The following is an 18,717-nucleotide window of genomic DNA, read 5'->3' as shown; positions in this document are numbered from 1 at the left end:
ATCTTACTGCTACCTGACAGCATATTAACCAACATATCACATATTATTACTCTAAGCTTAACCAATGTAGCTATTTGTGAATAATTCATTTCTTTTGTTACTAATGCCATAATCATAGTCAGTTTGAACAACAGCAACAGTGCTGAGTGCCGCTTAAAACTTCACATTAGTCACGTATACATGGACCCAAATATTCCAATTCCAAGCAGCTTTAATGTGCATTAGCGCCATCTGTCACGTGATGTTGGTGTTTACGCTTTACTGGGCATGCCCCATTGACTATTCTGGTTGATTATAGCGGCGCATGTAGACACGCGATTGGAATATTCCTTTCCATGGATACCATTGACCATACCAAAGACCGAGCATCACCTGACACTGTTCTCTGACTGCTCTCTCCCTCTGACGTTTGTTGTCCTGACACAACTCCTTACTGTATCGCACACAGCATCTTGGCTGTGTGTGGATGGCTCCGTTTACGATCGGCCATTGTTTCAACAGCCTGACTGACTGACTGACGTAGCAGTGTGTCGCTGCAGAGGTGGAAGAAAACATAGTTCCCACCAACCGCATATCATCGAGACAAGATCTAAATAATTGAGTTAGTTTCCACTGTCTTCATGTTCCTGGTAATAATATACACGACCTCAAATGACAGAAGTATCAAAAGTGTCAATATTTTGATTTGTGAATCAATTTTAAATTATATCAGTATCGATCCACACGTTGCTAGCAAAATACAAGCTTTCACTGGACTTAGGTTACACCTTTGTAGTTTTCCGTATTTGTGACAGAATTTGTTGACTTTTCTATTATTCTGAATATTTGCTGATCCACAAAGTGGTATCAATAATTTTTTAATGCTACCAAGAAACTACTATAGGTCAATCATGATCACTGTGAGTGAGTTATTAGATCTTATAAGGGAACTATTATGCTTTTTCCATTTTTCCACTTTTCTGACCTATAAATGTAGATACAATGTTGTATTCTTGTGTTAAACCATGCCAAAGGTTCAGATAATGAGGTTTGCGCATCAGGAAGTGAGCTTTGGAAGAAGTTTGGGATGGCTCTAAACGCTCGGTTTCCAAAGGCGTGGTTAAACTGCCCCTTTGTGATGTCACAGAGGGGAAGACTTCCTTATATAGTTTATAGTTAGGAAGCACTTTGGGTGCATCACTTCCTTATTTAGTTCATAGTTAGGGAGCACTTTGGGTGTGTCACGAGCGGAGTGGGCATGCCCGGAGACGGACTGTCGGTGGAATGAATTAAAGCAGACAGGAAGCACAAATCCAACGAAATACAACCGGAATAGGTGCTGCTCTATAGAAGATCACAAGTCAATGCAAAGGGTTGAAAAAGGAGCATGATAGCTTGCATGTATTCTGCCTCTGTAAATGTGCCGTTATGGCACGCCTAAAAAGCGTGAAAACTAATTTGTGACTGAAAATGGAACGCATTGGCACAAAATGACCACGCTCTTATTTACACCTTGTCAAGTACTGTTTGCGACAATAGTACGCGTGACAGTCAGCCGCCATAGACTTCAGCTCAACCGTGACCGGAATGAGGACAAGCGGCATAGATAATGAATGAACGGATAATAAACAATTGAATTAAAGAGAAGAAAGGTATCCGTTCAGCACCCGCAGACACGCCTCCCACACACTGTGTAACTTGGTAAAGGTTCATCTCCAAAAGACTGATGACAGCTCTGTGCTAAAATGAGTCTCAAACAGCTGCCAAGTCAGCAAGTGGGTAAATACGGCAGCTTGGAGTTGGAACAATGTCATGTGCGCAATGTGACAAAGCTTTCGAACTTCCCCTCCCATAAAGCGCTCGACTCTGGTCAATGTCTTGATACATCTGCGGCAAGCATGGACCCATCTCCCTTGCTGGCACTGCTTTGGCGTGCTCCAGTGTCAGTGTGGTGCAAATGGGAGTTGGGAATCCGATAGTGTTGGATTGTTGATTTAACTTTATAGGAAAATATTTTAGAAAGAGAGGCAGCGGGGTCAAACCAATGCTGACACTTGAATGATGCATAAGTGATTTAAGGTCTTTCGAGAGTGTTGTCAATAGTGGCCTTTATAGAAACAATCCAAAGGTTTTAATTTGTATCCGAAGTACTTTTCAAGTAGCTGTCCAAAGGGTTTATTCATTTAATATCAACTCTTATACCAGCAAAATTCAAAAGTGTGGTCTGGCAGTAGTTTGGAAGTCCTCGGGAGCGCTTGAGAGTGCGACCAATTACAGTGGAGAGAGTGTGCCCAGAGGCGGGCCGTGGGTGGAATAAATTAAAACTGACCGTTTTTGGAAATCCAAGGAAATACAACTGGAATAGGTGCAGATTCTGGAAGATGTAGAAAAGCTTTTTGTGCGGGTTATTGCGGGTAGCTGCTCTATAGGAGTCCACAACTTAATACAAAGGGCAGAAAATCTGCATAATAGGTCCTTTTTAAATAAAGTGGTTATTTTATTGCAATCGTATTGCGATGAAAAACAAACAAAATACAACTGGAATAGGTGCAGATTCCGGAAGATGTAGAAAGCTTTTTGTGCGGGTTATTGCGGTTAGCTGCTCTATAGGAGTCCACAACTTAATACAAAGGGCAGAAAATCAGCATAATAGGTCCTCTTTAAATGAAGTGGTTATTTTATTGCAATTGTAATGCGATGAAAAACAAACAAAATACAACTGGAATAGGTGCAGATTCTGGAAGATGTAGAAAAGCTTTTTGTGCGGGTTATTGCGGGTAGCTGCTCTATAGGAGTCCACAACAGAAAATCAGCATAATAGGTCCTCTTTAAATAAAGTGGTTATTTTATTGCAATCGTAATGCGATGAAAAACAAACAAAACAACAAAAAGTTGCAGAATAAAGTCCAAATTAATTATGAGAAGAAAATTTACAATAAATTTTAAGTCGTCGGAAATGAAGCAGCGTCATTTACAGTCATGGAATGTAATGATGAATGGAACGTCTTTGCTAGGTTTTTATGGAAAACAGACTGGAGGAAACTTTTTGTATGCTCAGTTGATCCTGACTCATCCGGACTTGGGTATTTTTAGCAATGGATTCCTGTTTGTCTTTCCTCCGCCGTTCACAAGGGACTCTCATATTATTCAAGACAGTTGAATCATTGTCAAAATATCAGGCAAAAGTCGGTTTGTGGCATTGGTGAGAAAACGACAAAGAGAGACGCGTTTAAGTTTGTAAGTTTGTGTTTTGACTGGCACAGCCGCCCCTTATCAGCGGCAGGCTTATCCCCGTGGTGACGCTGCACTGGCTCTGGTTACGATCCCTGCAGGATACCTGTTATTCAGCCACGTCATGGAATTAACTTTAATGGGTTGATGTATGGCACCCAATATAAAATATACACAAACACAACACTTTTAGCTTTTTCTACCTTCATGCTCAAAGACTAGATAGGACAGCTGAAGTCCTGCCCAGTCATGAACTGATGAAGCCTGCTCGGACAAGAGGCGAAATATCTTCTAAGACAGGGGTCTCAAACTCAATTTACTTGGGGGCCACTGGAGCTCGGGTCTGGGTGAGACTGGGCCGCATCAGGTTTTCCAAAAAAAACAAAAAACGCATTTATTAAAAACAAAAAAATAAAAAAAAAACTTGGCTTTGGTTCCGATTTTCTACAATAAAAGCTCTGATAAAACATTCCACTGTTCTCAAATGTCTTAATTTTTATGTTTCTACACAAAACAAGATGAAAAATAAATAAACAAATCAAGAATAAAGAAAATCAATCAATCAGTCATAAATAAATATAATAATAATAATAAAACGGCAAATAATAAAAACTTAAGAAACCACATATAGTTGGTGGGTAGACAAATTATTTTTTTCAGATTAAAATGAACAAAGCATTATTAGAGCCCTGTAGACATGACAAAACACGACTATAGTCACATTTATACTCTTTTTATTTACAACATATTGCGCAACTGCAGGGTCTTGAGACACATGCTAACTCGCAAACTAGAGAGCTAGCGACCTAAACGGTAGCCTTCAAGTTATTTCCTTTCAAATTAAATAGACAAAAACTTACCACTTCCACACGGATAGGGAGGATAACTATTAACAGTATTTAACCTTTAACATGAACATTAATCAAACGTAATAATTTTTTCTGGGTACATGATACCATACAGCATCCATATCAAACTTGCGCGGGCCGCACTAACATTAAACTTTCATATCAAGGCGAGGGCCTCAAACTTGTGTCCTACGGGCCACGTGTTTGAGACCCCTGTTCTAAGACAACCTGATCAGTCCAGTTGCGATCGATTCAATGCCCTGAGAATACAATAAGAATATTCACAGGCACCGACTTCTACAGTGCACATATCCTGTTTGTTAAAAGAACACACATATCACTGATTGTTGCACTTCCTGCTGGTCAGAGATCTGTGGCACATCCAGCTGCCAGGCATTGCTTTTTTTTTTTTTTTTTTAGCATCTATTGTATGAGGTGTTTTTTTTTTTCCCGCAGTAAATATGAGTTTTAAGCGTGAGGCTGCTCAGTTTGTTGTCAATACGCGTGGGTGATTTTTGTGAATTTAAGAGCATGACTTACAGTTGCATTATATTGCAAAATTAATTACTTGCCTCCCTCACACGTGCTCCTGAATCTTAGAGCAATAAAAAACCCGCCTTTGTTTTATTGAGGTGGTATTTTGGCATAATGTCCTTTTTCACTCTTAGTACGGAGTCTGTGCATGCCAATTGAGCTTGCTGTTGTCATAGCAACATGAACCACTAAATCTCTGTGCAGCTGTTGTTATGGAGGTCCTTGAACAACTGGGGCTATGGCTGCAGTGTGGGAAAACTGTCTTTTGGTCCTCCTTTTTTCCACCTTGACCCGCCAACATTTTTCCTTTTCTTAAAGACATCCATCCAGAGATGCCTTTTTCGCTACCAATGATCATACAGGAATGTACGGAAAACCGAGGAAGGAAGTTGTGAATCTCAAATTTTGACAAGAAGCCACAACGTCCACATCCGATTTGGCTACTTAGTAAAGTACAACAACACGGCAAACAAAGTAACATCCTTATTGTGTAAAGCAGGGGTCTCAAACATGCGGCCCCCAGGCTAATGTGGCCCGCAGGACACTAGTTTGAGGCCCCCGCCTTGATATGAAAGTTTAATGTTAGTGCGGCCCGCGCAAGTTTGATATGGATGCTGTATGGTATCATGTACCCAGAAAAAATTATTACGTTTGATTAATGTTCATGTTAAAGGTTAAATAACTGTTAATAGTTATCCTCCCTATCCGTGTGGAAGTGGTAAGTTTTTGGCTATTTAAGTTTAAAGGAAATAACTTGAAGGCTACCGTTTAGGTCGCTAGCTGTCTAGTTTATGAGTTAGCATGTGTCTCAAGACCCTGCAGTTGCGCAATATGTTGTAAATAAAAAAAGTATAAATGTGACTGTAGTCGTGTTTTGTCATGTCTACAGGGCTCTAATAATGCTTTGTTAATTTTAATCTGAAAAAAATAATTTGTCTACCCACCAACTATATGTGGTTTCTTAAGTTTTTATTATTTGCCGTATTATTATTATTATATTTATTTATTAATGATTGATTTTATTTATTCTTGATTTGTTTATTTATTTTTCATCTTATTTTGTGTAGAAAAATAAAAATTAAGATATTTGATATTTTTTGTTTCTGTTAATAAATGCGTTTTTTTTTTTTTTTGAAAACCTGATGCGGCCCAGCCTTGCCCAGACCCTAGCTCCAGTGGCCCCCAGGTAAATTGAGTTTGAGACCCCTGGTGTAATGTAAAGTAAAGTAAAGTAAAATGTTAATATGAATTTCTGACCATATTCTATCTTTACTTACATGGTTGTTTACTATTCTACTATCTGCTCTCTGTTTCAATAATAAACATTAAATGATGCGTTTTATTACATGCAGAGATGTAGTGATTATTTTTTGCAATTAAAAAATGACTTGCGCTTATAATTAAGCACAATAATGCAAGTAAATGTGATTGGTATGATTATTATTTAATACTATTGTCACAAGTGATTAATTTGGAGTTAATTTCCCAATATACTTCGATTTGATGTATACGGTCATTTCAGGGCAACAAGACTTGGGTGTTGGTCTGCCAACTTCAAGGTTGTTTGCTCGATTCCGAGCTCCACTGAAACCTTGAAGTATCCTTTCATGAGATACGGAACCGCCAGTGATGCACCATCATTTGGCAATCCCTGAGTCTGAGTTTTTGAAAATCTCCACTCTGGTCTTCATAGACTTATTGTCCATTACGGATTGTAGAATGACCTTCTACACATATGTCGATGCTGATGGGCAGTTTTCAGGAATGGTAATGTTTCCTCTGTGGCTTCTGGAAGGAACATGGTGATTAGACCCAGCCCCCTGGGTGGAGCCCCTTGCTGCAGAGGCTCCTGATCTGATTTACTTTGACGTCAACAGGAAGGTCAGCTGGGTCCCAAAGGTGCCATACAGAGTAGGTGAATGGTGTGTGGCAAGCTTTGGTATGGAGACGCTCCTATTGGGTCCCAGACAGAACTTGAGAGATATCTGAAGGGGGGGTGGGGGGGCTTTTGAGCTTAGAGGGGCTTTGGGATGAATTACTAGGCGGCTAAAATGTTTTCTTTGTGGCTGAAAGAAACCTAAGAAATATTCTTATCCAAATCTCCCCGAGTACTGAGAGAGCTTTTTGGCAGTGAAACTCAAGCTACATCCTAGGGACTTTTATTGTGATGTTATTATCATTAACATGCCCAATTTTCTTACATAAATAGATTTCTTTCAGAAATAGCCATATTTCTCGTGAATATAACAGTAAGACTTTGGTAATGGTATAATTTCATTTGAATATGCATCAGATTACAATTGAATGCATCACATAATCAGTTCACAGTTCCACATGTCCAAAAGGAGTAGGAAGAAGCAAAGCTTATTAAATCCTACCCCTCCATCTGGTACTTTTACAATCAGTAACTGTTACATTTGTTCACTTCCTGCTTTCGTAATATAGTTTATATATTATAGTTTTTTTGTGTATCGGGAAGTGAGCTCTGAAAGAAGTTTGGGATGGCTCTAAACGCTCGGTTTCAAAAGGTGTTGTTAAAATGCCCTTTTGTGATGTCACAGAGGGGCTGACTTCCTTATATAGTTCCTAGTTAGGAAGCACTTTGGGTGTGTCACCCCACCCATAATTAAAGCAGACAGGAAGCACAAATCCAAGGAAATACAACTAGAATAGGTGCAGATTCTGGAAAATCTAAAAAGTTTTCTGTGCGGGTTATTGTGTGTAGCTGCTCTACAGGAGACCACAATCAATGCAAAAGGTCGAAAAAGGCGCATAATAGGTCCCCTTTAAGCAGCGTTTAAGCTTGCATGCGCATTCTGCCTCTGCAAATGTGTCGTTATGGCATGCCTAAAAAGCGTGAAAACTAGTGTGTGACTGAAAATGACCATGCTCTTATTTACACCTTGTCAAGTACTGTTTACGACAATAGTACGCGTGACAGTCAGCTGCCATAAACAGAAGTTTTCTGTACGGGTTATTGTGTGTAGCTGCTCTACAGGAGACCACAAGTCAATACAAAGGGTCGAAAAAGGGGCTTTAGTTATATATATTTTTTTGTTTGTTTTATTTTTGTCACGTACCGAAGTATGAGGTGATATGACCATACAATGACATAATGGGTACCATAGTAACTGTCAATATAGTGATATATATATATATATATATATATATATATATATATATATATATATATATATATATATATATATATATATATAGCACATCATGACTGGTTCAAGACTCTTCATCCTTGTATTTAGCAAACATCAACTGCTTGTATTGTTTTGAAGAGAGTAATGAGTATTTTAGTTTTTACTAAAGCTCCTTATTTTCTGCTGAACAATGGCAGCACGCCACTTTCATCTTATGGCCGTGTTCAAAAACAGGTGCACCGCACCTCGACGTCAACGACAGACAAGGAAATGCTGAGCGGCTGTTGTCAGTACTTTAGTATTGTCTCTGAATGCCTTGTTATTTTTCGACTGTCCCTCACTTGAAATATGTACAGTGGGAACATTACGTCAATGTTTTAGTGCATATCCATAAGTTGTGATCATGCATGTGTGTGTGTAAGATCTGTAGTTACACTGTGGATTTCCCCTGTTCTTCTTAACCTCTTCCACACACACAGACACGTATCACATGGAGTATCCGGGGTCTGTGGTAGTACCTACTTAGCCACCACACACACACATACAGTAGGTCCCCATGGAGCAGTGTTGAACTGGATAAATACCATCCCATCAGAGGCTCTGTGTTAGCAGATTGCTGCAGGAATGAGGCCTGCTGGGAGGCCTGACCATACTCCCACTGTTATTGGGGAGGGTTAAGAAAAAGATCAGGTAGCAACCCTTGAATGCTTGATTGAAGTTAAATCTTTTGCATGTGTGCCATAACACATTTTGTAGGTTTGGGTATTGTTTACATTTTATCCGATACTGGTACTAAATTGATACTTTTGAAAAACTATTTAACTATGCTTAAATGATGGTACCACAGAAACTGATAATTGATGCACAGTTCTGGGATGTTAGAGTAGTATTTCAACGGTGTTTGCTAGTCAATCCTACATGCAGGATTTGTGTCATTACTTGTAAGACATTACTACATTATTTACATAATATCACCTCCAAGAGAAAATTATATATAGAATACTTTAGTAGTTAAAGCATAGAAAACCTATTTACGTAGGTAAATTTACCGTCTAAATATGTTTTTTGGGTTGTAACCGAAAGAACGAGATTGCGGATACAAGCATCTCAAATGAGGTTATTATTATTATTATTATTATTATTATTATTATTATTCATTCATTTTCTACCGCTTTTTCCTCACGAGGGTCGCGGGGGTGCTGGAGCCTATCCCAGCTGTCTTGGAGCGAGAGGCGGGGTACACCCTGGACTGGTCACCAGCCAATCACAGGGCACATATAGACAAACAACCATTCACACTCACATTCATACCTATGGACAATTTAGAGTTGCCAATTAACCTAGCATGTTTTTGGAATGTGGGAGGAAACCCACATGAGAGAACATGCAAACTCCGCTAAGAGATGCCCAACAGAGATTCGAACCCTGGTCTTCCTGATCTCCTGACTGTGTGGCAAACATGCTAACCACTCGGCCGCTCTCATTTTTATCGGCTTAAAACTGCACCAAACATGCTCTCTTCTATTGTGAAGTTGCATCATCAAACCGGAGTACCCGGAGAAAACCCATGCATGCACGGGGAGAACATGCAAACTCCACACAGAGATGCCCGAGGGTCGAATTGAACCCTTGCCTCCTAGCTGTGAGGTCTGCGTGCTAACCACTCTACCACCGTGCCGCCATTATTATTATTATTGTTATTATTATTATTATTATTGTTATGTCTCACAGCTGGTCTGGGAACACCTTGGTGTCCCCTCAGTTGAACTGGAAGAGGTTTCCAGAGACCTGGAAGTCTGGACTTCCCTGCCTCTGCCACTCAAACCAGGATAGGTGGAAGAAAATGAACTAGAACGGAAGGGAATAGAGCCCTCTAGGCATGAACTAACAACCCTATAGTTACCTATTTATAAAATATTGACCAACCAACTTAGGGTGAATGAGATGTTTTTTTTCTGCAGGGAAAAAATTGTTTATTTTATGATTGTGTTCTTTCTTATATGTCGGCAGGTTGACAAGAATTGGACCCCGAGCCACGGTGCAAACGGAAGTGAAAGCTGCTGTGCTGCTGTGGGCCAGCTAATTGTAAGTTTGTTCTTCTTTGTTTGTGTTTTTAGCTATTTAGCTATTAGCTATTTATTATGCTATACCCCCGCAACCTTTGTGAGGATAAGCGGTAGAAAATGAATGAATGAAAAGTTTTCGTTGAAAAATGGCCACAATTTGGCTCGACACTTGTCAGTGTGGGCTGATGGTCGGAGATCGGGAAGACATGGGTTCGATTCTCCATGTGGAGTTTGCATGTTTTGTCTGTGCGTGGGTTTTGTCTTAGTACCCTTTAGGCAGCTGGAGGAACCCGCTGCATAGAGTCAGTCTAAGTTTAGAAAAACAACTAAAAATGTAAGAGTAATAAACAACAGTTAATGTTGACCAGTGACTGTATTGCTTAATATTGTTGAATATGGTATAATCTTTTACTATTGTAGAGCTGTTATCGTGGATTGGGGGTGACCTCAAATGCATCAAGTCTTAGTGTGTTGTGTTTTTAGTCGAGATGATGTCAACTTCAATATTCGTCCAATCCCTTAATGTCTTTGTCAAAAGCTCCATTTAACTTGTATGTACTTGGCTCCAAGTGCCTTGAATAGGAGGTAGAGTAGTTGCGCACATAGCAATGGGTATTAAAGACCGGAGGTCTGGTTGCACCGTGCCATTTCCGTGGTCCTCTATAAATGCCAGACAAATCATGTAGCCGGGGTGTCCGTGGCCTTCAAGCTTTTAAGTGCTCCCCACTGTTAACCTCCTTCCACCGACCCCAAACCTCCTCAGATTCCACACCAAGGATTGTTTTACACATAATTGCATTTGCCTTATTTAACTTAAACCTGAATTAGGTTTGAGCTTTTCAACTTGCTCCGACGTTTGCCCTTCTACGACTCGAAATGAAAACGCATAGTGCAGTGATAGTAATTCCCACACCAAAGACAGTCTGAAGCTGTTGCAGATATATAGAAATACCTGCATTAACTGTACTAATACTCCTAATACTAAAAGAAACTCTGAAGGGTGGAACCATCTTACTTTAAGCAACGAGACCTTGGAAGCTATTGTTGACAGAAGCCGCTTGATGTTCTATTGTGGACAACCCACAAGGGACTCGCTCATAGACTATTGTGGGAGCCGGCCTCCCGTTTCCCGTTTGAGCCCTTGGCACCTGATTTGCCAGCCAAAAAATTCCATTATACCCTTGTCCCCCTCTCTTTTCCATTGCCCCCGGAACCATTGTAGCCCAAGTCCCCATCCCATGGCTTTCCCCCTCTTTCTGTGCTCATACCCAAAGCAACATTCAGCTGTAGAAGACACTGTGCTGTTGCCCATGGATTGGTGAGTGGGCAGCGTGCCCATTGCATTTCTTCCTTGATGAAGCCCTTTACAGATCGTGTTTCTGCCACCTGTCATTCAGCTTAGGAGGTACTGAAGGGTGTATATATGTGTGTGTGTGGAGGTGGGGGAGTGGGCAAGGGTTTGAGAGGGGGGGTTGTGTTGCTGCAGTAATGAGTTTCACATTGTAGCATTATTGCAGCCATTCTCTGAACATACTGAGGGCCACATTTCAGCGAGAATGATGTTGTGAAAGCAGGAGCTGAGATCTCTAGATACAATTATTTATTTTTGAGAATGATTTTTAAGATTAATGTCATTCTTGAACCACAACAGTGCTCTTGGGAAAACCAAAATATCAATAAATCTCAAACCTGAATGTTTATGGAACTTTTGGTAGCTTCATGCTCCATTTTTGTCAAAACACCGACAAAGTCATTGTGTTCGTGTTGCTGTGGTAACTGCTGGATGACCATTGTATCAATATACACATGCTACACATAACCGTAAGAACGTCATCTTAAAGCGCAACCAAACCAATTTTAGAAAGACAGAACCAGGTGAGTTAAAAAAAGGTTTCGGCTCAGAATTTGTCAGATCCCTGTCTCCACAAAACCGGCTCATCAACAGACTCGTTAGAATGTTTGATCCACTTGTGATACTTTTCATCTCTCATCTCACAAGCAAACCCATCCATCATCATTGTCATTCAAAGCGGGATCTTGAACATGAATGCGTTTAGGAAAGAAGTTTCAGTCGTGTTTTTAATCATCCAAATACGGCAAGATACTGTAAGTGTTACATGTTATCATTAATGTCTAAAAATAGGTGTGTCCCAATGACGTGCATTGTTCGCTAGCTCATATTGAGTAGTTTTCTGGTGTTGTACTGCACAGAAAAGGGAATGAAATTGGGTTATGTTTCACCTAAGGATTGCGAATGATGGGCAATATTCCAAAAAAGTGCGTTTTCCCTTTAAATTCAGCAATGTTGATTGTTGTAATTTCCCGACTTTGGTGCTTAAAGGGCTATGAGGTAAAAATTGCATGAAAATATTGTAAGAAAAAAAAGTCATAATATTAGAAACAAAAGAAAATTTGGGGAAAATTAGGTTTAAAAAAACAAAAAAAATAAAAATAATAGTATGATAATAAAGTCAAATTATCATGGCAATAGAATCAAAATAATACGAAAAAGTACAAGAAAATATTTCAAAAAAAAAACAGCAAAAATGAAAACGTTCATACTAATATTACACTTTGACACTGATAACAAATTTTGACATTTGTCCATTGAAGTTTCTTCTGTTTCCCTAAATTCAATTCTGCTTGGCTTTTAGTGCACGTTTTCCTCGTGACATGTGTTAATTGATTGCGCAATTACCATGGCAACACAGACACAACCCAGCTTTTTTAAAAGGTGAACACATTTAAACCACTGGTAATCTTGATGGTTGTGAAATGAGATGCACGACACGCAATCTTGGTGAAAAACAGCATCCAAAACAACGAGACACTCTCTGACCTTGCAAAAAAAAAAAATGGAGGGTTACGGTTATGCTTTTCATTATTAATGTCGCTGTGTGATGCCACATTTTCCTGCGTTGCATTTACTACCTCCACGAGAAAATCCATCCATATCCATTTCTCCCTCACCGCGCTCTTTACCCTACCAACCCTAATTGTAATTATGTTGATTTAACTTAGACACATGCGGCTCCCCTCCTTGCCATCTGAATGGAAGCTTATTAGTTTATCTTTTTATATTTATTTTTTCCCATTTCTCAGGGTCCCTGTCGGCATTTCCAATTACTCTTGTCGTACGGCTGTAATTGCCTCCATGCTAATGGCTGCTAGACAATCGTGCTAAATGAGGTGAGGCCAAGAGGCTAGGAGCCTGACTTCATTAAGAGCTAATGGGATTTTATAAGGGGGACTGAAGACCCAGCTCATCAAAAACAGGAAGATGGAAGAAAACAAAACAGATGGAGGGAGAAGAGCCGAATCACCACTATTCTAACTAAGCTACTCTTCCTCATGAAAACTATTATTTTCCTGAGAAATACACTGCCACTGCTGAAAGATTGCTCAGTGATTTGCTAATAAAAAAGAAGTTAGGTAAATAATTTTTTTTTTGTTTACCAGCTTTCAAATCAACATTAAATGTAGCAATTATGTATTTTGTGCTCTTGGAAAGCGCCTCAAGTAAAGTCTTGGCAATTTAACAACAATAAACCGGGCGCATGATGTAGTCCAAGGCCTCCCACATTTTTCACACTTCTTTCAATTATAGAGAGAATGTGGTGGGTGCAAAGATTGGATGAATGGATGTGAAGGCTTCTGTATGCCAGGATGCATGTGTTGTAGACCAACAAACGTTACCAGAAACATGACAAATAAGCCATTTTAAAGTCATTTTCATACAGCCCAATGATGATGATATGTGCTGTAATTGAAACAGTGGCAAAAATTGAGGAAAAAAACTTCAAAACTCAAGTAAGAATGGAAGCTAATGGGGTTAGCTTAGTTTAGCAGAGCATGCTAGTGTGCAAATAACATTACTGTATGAATTACCGTATTTTCTGGACTATAAGTCGCTCCGGAGTATAAGTCGCACAACGCCAAAAATGCATAATTAGGTAGAAAAAAAAGTCACATTTTTCGCGGGTAATTTATTTTCCAAACTACTTGACCAAAACAGACATTACGTCCTCTTGGAAGGCAAGTTCTAACAATAAAAGAATAGAGAACAGGCTGAATAGGTGTAAGATATGCTAACACAATGGTTATTCAGCTACACAAAAAATAAACATAAACAGTAAAGGTGTCCAGTGTTTATGTAACAAACACTTTTTTCATTTATAAGTCGCTCTGGAGTATAAGTCGCAGGAACAGCCAACCTAGGAAAAAAAGTGTGACTTATAGTCTGGAAAATACGGTATTTGGGCGGTAATGATTCTTTTTTCAGTCGATTACCGAATTTTCTGGACGATAAGTTGCGGAAAAAAGGTTGCCGACCCTTGGTCTAGATGACAAAATCAAATGTAAGTATGAAGTAGTCTCCATAGAAAACAAGAATCAAGAAGTACTGTTTCATTCTTTGACATTTTTCCTTATCCACGAATTGTTATCCTCCAAAAAGTTTCCTCATCCAAGCTACTAATCAACCCTTCAGTGTCGTAAGTAATGATTCCCAACTGATCTGTCTGCCCTTGAAATTCACTGAGCCATTCATCTCGGTGAAAATGATTGTGTTCCCTTTGGACTATAGCGTCATTGTGGAGTTTCAAGATGAGTTACCCCATACTTTAATTTGCTTCACCATCTTAACGTTGACATGGCTTGTCTGCTGTTGGTTTCAGCTCAGTGATCTTTTGGGCTCTTGCAGATGAGAAACCTGCCAAATTCTATTACACGCTGAATAAACCAACGCATTCACCTGTGAGCCCGATGCATGCCGGAGTCAGATGGGTAATGGATAGTGCTAGGTGGCTGTATTATTACCATAGCCTCCGTATATGGGTTCATTCTCTGGAAGTCAAGAGGAAGTGCTTAACCCCACTTTTTTTTGTAGGGAAAACATGAAATTACAGTACATGTTTAAGCTCATGCAACTGCAGTAGGTCAGTAACCTATCCGTGTTTAATTAGCTCGTCGGTTGGAGGCCCAGTGGTACAATCCAGGGCAAACTGAAGAGGGGCTTGTAAATCACAAACTGAGACGGCCTCTGTCAAATTAAACCCCAAAACTGTTAGCCATTATTTGCTAAACGTTTCACGCAGCACTACGCTCGTAAGACCAGATGAGCTGAAGAGATCTCTGTACAAAACCGTTTAAAATGACCACAGGGAAGAACAAAGGGAACTTAACCAGATTAAAGGACTGAAAAGAATAATATGGGGCCAAAGACATAAAAACTACAGAGCAAAGACGCTTGGCAGTGACCAGGTGGAACAACAAAATACCTAAAATAACAAATAGACGCTTAAACTAGGTTTAAAGAGATGCTTGTGGCTCTGGAGCCACGTGTTGCACACCCCTGACAGTCACATTTAACACAGATTTTCTAAAAGACTAAATTTCGCACATTTTTGGTCAACATTTTTTCCACTGAAAATTTCGTTTAGTCGATAATACCGTATTTTCCGGACTATAAGTTGCACTTTTTTTCATGAATGAATGGCTGTTCCTGCGACTTATACTCCAGAGCGACTTATAAATGAAAAAACTGTTTATGTTACATATTCATGTTTATTTTTTGTAAAGTAAATTACCCGCAAAAAAATGCGACTTATACTACAGTGCGACTAATAGTCCAGAAAATACGGTAATTGACTGAAAAAAGAATTGCTAACGTCCAAATACCGTATTTTCTGGACTATAGGTCATGCTTTTTTTTCATAGGTTGGCTGTTCCTGCGACTTATACTCCAGAGCGACTTATAAATGAAAAAACTGGACACCTTTTCTGTTCATGTTTATTTTTTGTGTAGCTGAATAACCATTGTGTTAGCATATCTTACACCTATTCAGCCTGTTCTCTATTCTTTTATTGTAAGAACTTGCCTTCCAAAAAGACATAATGTCTGTTTTGGTCAAGTAGTTTGTAAAATAAATTACCCGCAAAAAATGCGACTTATACTCCAGTGCGACTTAGGTATGTTTTTTTGTACCTAGTTATGCATTTTTGGCCTTGTGCGACTTATACTCCGGAGCGACTTATAGTTCAGAAAATACGGTAATTCATACAGTAATGTTATTTGCACACTAGCATGCTCTGCTAAACTAAGCTAACCCCATTAGCTTCCATTCTTACTCTAATTTTTAAATTTTTTTCCTCAATTTTTTTTGCCACTGTTTCAATTACAGTACATTTCATAATTGGACTAAGTGAACTTAGCGACTTAACGTCCAGAAAATACGGTATCTGGCAGGGACTTAAACAACCCAAGGACATGAATACCCTACAAACTAATGAATGACTAGAAGCATTCCTGAAGCAATATCATTGATTAGAACATAGGGCATCTTCGTATGCGGCATTTATGACATTGTTTCGGATTTTGTGTGTACTAAATGGTGTCGGGAAATGTGTTACAGGTACAGGTACTCACCACTAGTGTAGTATAACTACAACCCGTTGATTGACTTTGGGAAAATTTGAGGAAATTAGGAAAATTATCCATAAAAAAAAAAAATCCATTATCGCGTCAGTACCCCCGCCCCCTTTTTGAGAGAGTGACTAAAAGGCATGCATTTTGACCTCACACCTCGCCGCTTTCCAGGCACGCACCAGCCTAGCTAGGTCCAGGTCCAAACACCGAAACAAAAAGGTTGGTGACTACTACTGTAGCAGAATCGTTTGCTAGGTTATTACACAAATTATCTATTTTTTTCTGACTTTGTAACATTTTATATTATCTTGATAGCATTTTCCAATTGAGTATAAATGGGACCTTTGGGCTTGGTTCATGTATTTTGGTCAACATCATTAGAATGATAATTAATCAAAAATAGCCCCCAGAAGTGATTGAAATAGGTATCAATTTAAATTGGTAAAAGCAATAATAAAGATAACGTTATATTTACTAGCTGGAAATCCATTAGAAATTGCATTTCAGCCAGTCTGACGAATACTCGCTGGAGCAGATGTGGCTAATCATTTGGACCGCAGGATGTTTATGCTGCCTAAATTCCACCCAGTCTACACTTGTGTTTTAAGACTTGGACCTGGCAGGAACAGCTGCCCTACAGCTGCCATTTTGCCTGTATTTGGTGGTGGTGCTGTGTGTGTGTGTGTGTGTGTTGTGGAGGGAGGTAGTACCAAACCTCCTGGGTGAGTGCCCTGTTATGTCAGTCTCCCTGGCAACAAGAGCCGAGGCTGTCTCAGTGTTTTGTGTGTGTGTCAATGGGGTGAAAGAGGCTGGACTGTCACAATGTTAGAGTTAAGGGTTCACATTGATCTTTACTTTATCTTTGAACCGGCATCGATTGACCAACGATAGTGTCAAGGCTGAGGTGGCATCCAGATATTCTATTTATTTCGTTCCATGGAACAAACTCAAGTCAATGTGATCTGAATTCTGTTTCTATTTCTTTGAAATATGTAAGAAAGGGGGATTGCTTCAGGGTTCCAAAATGCGTTTAGCAAGAAAACTATGAAAGAAAAAGAGAAAGTCAGGATGAAGAGAGGGTGGGGGAGTTGAATTAAGGGTGATAATCCAATGGGATGCCATGGTTTCATAGATGCAGGCATTTTTATGTGCAGAACACAGGTCACAGTTTTTCACTTTCTTTTAGATTGCTTTCTATTTTCTATGCAACAGGAAGTCAGAGGTAAACTTCACCTTCCTTTAGTGTTCGTAATGCACAGTGAATCATCTTCATGTTTACACTTACTCACACATCACAAACCGACAAGAGCTTGTCAACCCAAGCAAAAATAACACAAATATAATGTAACACATGTAGACTGTTGAATGTCGAAATAGACGTTTACACACTAGCCATGAATGACCTTTCCGAAAGCAATGGTATCCATGGAAAGGAATATTCCAATCGCGTGTCTACATGCGCCGCTATAATCAACCAGAATAGTCAATGGGGCATGCCCAGTAAAGCGTAAACACCAACATCACGTGATACCGACTTCCTCCAGTTTTTCTTTCACTTGTTGGAAAAACTCCGTATTGCCAGTTTTTCGTTCGTCCGGTCTTGAAATTTAGTTTGAATCAAAAACAAACTTTCCGCAGCACTCCAGTGCCGATTGCTCACCTCCATTTTTTTAAATCAAAGAACGTCTCGATCTGTGTGTTACGTCATATCTCAGCATTTGCTGAAAGAACGCACCCGGGAACAGGAAAAGATAAAGTTCAATCTTGCTAATATTTTATAATTAAGCTCAGCACATGTTTTATATAGATATGTATTTTCTTTTTTAATAAAACTGGACTTGTGAATGGCGTATAGAAGGGTTTAGATTCTGTTCCACAGATGGCGCTAATGCACACGAAAGCTGCTTGCCAACCGCCAATAAACAACAGAAGAAAAACACCACGACGAAGAACGCAGTCTGACAACTTTCCGTTTGAGCGGGTACAAGATACCTCAATCGGATTGGGGAAAGGAATATTCCACCCCTGGGAATCCGATTATATATTCATTCGGATTGGTACTTTTCTTTCGGAATGAGGTGTATACAAAGGTTACATTCTTTCCCTTTGAGCAAATAACCCGAATGGAATTGGAATATTTGAGTCCATGTATACGTCGCTACTAATAGATATGCTAAGCAATACTGCGATTTTTCTCTATGGTTGGAACAATACACTTTTCTTGAAACTTTTCTTAAAATGAATGTTAAAAATCTTGTCCCGTCTCGTGGACCCAACCTTGTGTATCGTCCTTTGAGCTGGGTGTCTCATTATACTTTACATTATAAGGGTTATACATTGGTTAAAAGTAGTAACTTTGCATGTACAGTAATCCCTTGTTTATAACCGTGATCAGTGATTCAATAGTCGTAAACAGAATAATTTGTAGTTACAGCCTGGAAAACCTGCTTATGACTTTCTAAATAAGATTTTTACCATTA

The 18,717-nt window shown here is 39.4% G+C and overlaps 1 protein-coding gene across 1 annotated transcript in view; it reads left to right on the top strand.

Annotated features, from left to right (window-relative positions):
- The window catches only part of LOC131138128 (homeobox protein PKNOX2), a 61,247-nt gene that overhangs the window by 9,439 nt on the left and 33,091 nt on the right, over positions 1–18,717 (top strand). The window contains exon 2 of the mRNA XM_078787755.1: positions 9,755–9,829. The gene's annotated coding sequence lies outside the window, so the exon portion shown is untranslated. The remainder of the gene's footprint in view (positions 1–9,754; positions 9,830–18,717) is intronic.

The sequence above is a fragment of the Doryrhamphus excisus genome, linkage group LG21 (genome assembly GCF_037039965.1).
Source record: "Doryrhamphus excisus strain RoL-2023G ecotype Guam linkage group LG21, RoL_Dexc_Guam_v1.1, whole genome shotgun sequence".
NCBI lineage: Eukaryota > Metazoa > Chordata > Actinopteri > Syngnathiformes > Syngnathidae > Doryrhamphus > Doryrhamphus excisus.
This window is presented reverse-complemented; position numbering and strand designations above follow the sequence as displayed.